Raw genomic sequence first — 4,669 nt, 5'->3', positions numbered from 1 at the left:
TTCAATTAGTCATTTTTCAAAAGTATTTGCTTGCAACAGAGTTGAAACTGCAGGTACTCCCCTTTATTTTGCTGTTTCCTACCCCAACATGCTGTTGTTCCTGGTTGCCTCTGAGTGGAGGGAGAGCTGCTGGATGCAGAACAGAAAGTTGCCTGTATTTTCCTTCTGGGACTGTAAGGCAGGCCCAGGTTAGGGATTGGCTCTGTGATTTGCAGAGGTCTCTCTCTGGTCACATTATTGCAGAGGAACTGAGAAGCCAGCACAACTTTGGATATGTGTGAATGTGTCCTAGAAATGGGGCTGGCCAAGCACTGCAGCACAGACAAGTCTAAATCCTGTGCTGGAGACAGAAAAATAATCCCTGTGACCAAGGGCAGGGGGTCAAAACATGAGGTAACAGCTCATCCTTTAATAGACATAATGAAAGACATTGCTGCATCTTTACTGTATTGCAAAAGGGAAACAGGATAAGGATTGGAGGAACTTTACTTGGATTTTCCTAACCTATGTTACTTTCACGTTCATAGAATGGTTTAGCTAAACTCAAAAAAATACATAAATTGAGACAGCAAGCAGGCCATTGGAGACTTGTTTCAGATATTTGCTTCCACACAAGGATCTCCAGTTGCTCTCTGCCAGTAAAAATGGCAGTGATGAAAGGGTAAGTCAAACTTGCAGTGACACTACTTATGATGAATTACAGAATTATGTTTAAAATCAGGTGAACTCAAGTGTTGTTGTAGTCCCTTTCGATCTTGCAGAAAAATAAATAGTGGCTTTTGAGACATCTGTGCATTTCTGAGAGTCCAAGCCACCTTCGAGTTCAAACAGAAATACATGCAATAACTGGGGCACGTTAAAAGCCATGACTTCATTTCTTAGAACTTTAACAGCTGTATAGCTCAAAGACAAATAACTCATCCCTGGCTGTTCCCTATAATAACACAGACATCCAGAAAATGCCTGGCATTTTTTTGTTCGCTACTTGGGATCAAATTCATCTGATTTCGTTTCCCTCTGGACGAAGAACAGACTATTCTTTATGTTGCAGCCCTAAGGAGAAATTTTGCATCCCACTGTAGCTTTGTTTCTACACGTTATATCGTCCCTGGAAAATTCTATTGTGTCAGCAGTAATTGTCCCCTCTCACACACAACCCCTTCCATCAGCTGTGAGTTCCCTGAGATTTGCAAAGAAAACCACTTGGCAGCTCTTCAGACTAACTGCAGCCCCAGAGCCCCGGGGAGCTCTGTAAAGAGCTGCTTCCTGCAGGACTCATCCTAGGTGCCAGCTTTGAATGCTCTGACAACTTTTTTCCCCTACAGAAACTTCCATGATCAGAAATCCTGAGCTGTTAAGCACAGCATTTCAAAGGGCAGAAATTCTGAAATCAAAAGGAAATGAGAGTCTGTTCTGAGAGCCAAAGGGAGAAGTGTTTTGTTTAAGCATAAGAGACTGAGCCAGATATGGCTCCTCTGCATAAAAACAGCAAGAAGGTAAGTGCAGATTTGGGAGGTGGGATGCTATTTAAATTCACAGTAGTGTTGGCGTAAGAGGAATTGATATGTATTGGTCCTGAATTAGATGAGGCAGGAAGAAAATTCTGGACTCGTTTTTTAAGAGAAGAAGTCAACCTGGTTTTGACATCAGGAATGAGAGACAGGCTTTAACAGTCATAGTAAGGGTTTGGCCTCAGGGCCTTTGTGTCTCTGTCCTTTACAGAGCATTTACTTTGTGATGGGAACCCAGTGCTGGGGTTCCAGGGTTAATCATCCTGAATGATGGAATCTAAACAGGTGCCCAGATTACTGCAGTCAAGCCAACACATGTACAAGTGTGTTAGTGCATCCACAAGTGTGTTAGTGCATGCAGTCCATTTCTCTGCTATTGCAGTACTGTAGAGAATGTTTTCTGGTGCTTTCACCCAATCTACCAGTTTAATATACTTTTTAATGCTTTGCTAGAGATCCTGAGTGTTTATAACCTGCCCTTCAGGTTATAAAGTGTATCCTTATAAGTGTAAGGATTTCAACATAAACCAGTCAGGTTTATGTTGAAATCCTTACACTTCTCTCACAGCCTGGCCAACTCTTTAGAGCTTTATTCTTTTATCCCTTCATTCGTGGTTTTCACTGCCCCAAATCAAATACAGTGTTGAAGCTGAGACTGAATAGAAAGGAGAAATTTGTGTGATAGTCTGCTGCTGCTAAATAGTTTTGATGCTTCTGCAGCCCACTGCTTCTTGCAGGAGCCACTTTCCAGCAGAGCCTGAACTGCTGTTGAAAATTGCATTTCCTGCTACACAGAGCTCTCAACCAAAGCAGAAATCAAAATAAGAGCAAACCCACTGCAGACTCTGGCAAAGATCACACTCTCTTCATATATAAAAAGGAAGCATTTAGCCTGACCTCATAAAAGACAGATCTTGAAGGACCATTCTACATTTTGAAATTCTATCCTCAATGGCATGGAAACAAAATGCTGACTTGGGAATTTCAGCAGCTCATTTCACATTCTGCTCAGCCCACTCTATTTCCTGAGCATGAAGTAGCTATTGCATCATCCCAGGAAAATGAAGGTTATTGGGTCACTGCCTGTCCTTATAATCTGCTCAGTAAGGAATTTTGTAAGGGTATAGACTAGTGCCCAGAATAACATTTAATAATATCTGCAAAATTATGCCTGCTACAAGCAGAGGCCTCCTCAAAGTTTGCAGGAGGCCTACTGTTTGGATGAGTTAGCAGCACATCCTGCTCTATAAATATCACTTGAAACCAGCTGCTTCCAGGAGCCAAGGAGAGAAATAGCAAAGGGAAAGAGTCCACAGGAGTTAGCTAGAAGCTTAGTAACTTCCTTAACATACACAAAAGTCACTATCAAGATCCTACTTGCCTCCAAAATGTGTCAGGCAAACTCCACCCTGGAGTTCAGGTATGGCTGAAACTTCATGGAAAACAGTACCGTGTTTTCCCTTGCAAGTGTTGTATACTCTGTATGTGAATTTTGAATTCTTTTTATCTGAGGGACAGAACAGTATCCAGATTTGTGTACCAAACCAAAAAGTACAATTCCATGGCTTTGTTCTTCAATTGGATTGCACCTTTTCACCAGGGAATAAATCCTGGGACTTAAGGAAACCTCCCACCCACTGGACAAATGCCACAACAGAAAAGATTAAACTTATCAGTAGCAGTAAAGTGCTGCCACTGTAGAAACTCAAATACATCGTGCCTTGCAATCTCAGACTTTCTCCACTTGCTCTGGTGATGATTTGACTGTAAGCTTGGAGCTTTCCCCTAGCTCTTCTTCACTCAGCCTGCTGGTGCTGACAGTTCTGTATGCCTGTGTGAATGACCCACTTCTGCTGCTTTTGCACTTGATCACTGGGAGGGTTTGACTGGAAAGCATTTCCTGCTCACATATGTCTGCTCACTCTTTTTGCCCACCAAAGAGAGTGAGTTGATGAGAAAGTGATTGTTTCAGGAAGTGACTTTGGGTGAAGCTTCACTTTTTCATCTTCCATTTGTTCCTTGCCTGTGGAACTAAGAACATAAGAGAAAAGCTCTGTCAAACTTAACTGGTGTTTCTCACATACAGCTGCTTGGGACCTCTTAACTTGGCTTTGCTTGAGAGGAGCAGAGAGACTGAAGGGAAGAAGGAAGGAAGGAAGAAAGTAGGAAAAATTCATCATCCTACAGTCGACTCTGGAGGATTTCTCTTTCAGCAGCAACTCACAGTTGACCTCATCCTACCAAACAAAATTAGCTTTGTTAATGTTGCTGCAGACTTAGCTCTCTCAAAGCTGCTTTGATCTGTTAGCACCTCTCTGGCATGAAGGTGCTCTGGAACCTGCAGTCTCTTCAAGGCAGGGTTTGAACCACATCCTGGCAGGGATGGCAGAGACAAGCGATGCTCCTGCATCACTATCTCACAACCACTGATGCTGTTTGCTCTGCCCAGCTGCAGAGATGTGCAGTGGAAAGCAGGAAGAGTGTTATTCCTAGGAAGTGTTTCTGATTTCTCCCATTTGTGTCAGCTGGTTCTATGCCTAGAAAAGCTGCTGCTTGTGCTGCACCACCTGATCCCACACCACAACTGCAGGTAAAGTGTGAAACTGCAAATATGCTAGTGAGCACAATTCCACACAGCATTCCTGTACTACAGACACAGATGAAATGTCTACCAACAGACAGAATGGTCAAAGCTTGAAAATATTTGTGGAATAATTTCTAGTTAGAAAGTCCATTTTTATTATGGGTAATGTGAGAACAAAAGGCACAGGGGAATAGAGGCTTTGGAAAACGGAGCTTAATACTAAATTATGTATTTCATATTGTTTTAAAAAAAAACCAACATAAGCAGTGCCTAACTGTGATTAGATGAAATCTAAAACATCTGCAAGAACTCCTAAATAAACCATGGAAAGTGGAAAGAATTCAACAAATGTTGGGAAACAAAGGAACAAGGAGCTGGGTGGAATTTGTGTGACTGCTTTAATATGCCAAGCTTTCCCCCATACTGTTGTCACTACTGCTATGCAGAAATTGTACTTTCACTCTTTCACTGTGTAAAACCTCCATTAACGTTGAGGATTTACAACCCTCAAGCCTGAGAGTTGAACTTCTTCTACCACGGAGCTATATGGCTCTTGGCAATTTTCCCTCTCTTC

Source organism: Hirundo rustica, chromosome 13, assembly GCF_015227805.2.
Source record: "Hirundo rustica isolate bHirRus1 chromosome 13, bHirRus1.pri.v3, whole genome shotgun sequence".
NCBI lineage: Eukaryota > Metazoa > Chordata > Aves > Passeriformes > Hirundinidae > Hirundo > Hirundo rustica.
Note: the sequence above shows the minus strand (reverse complement) of the source record.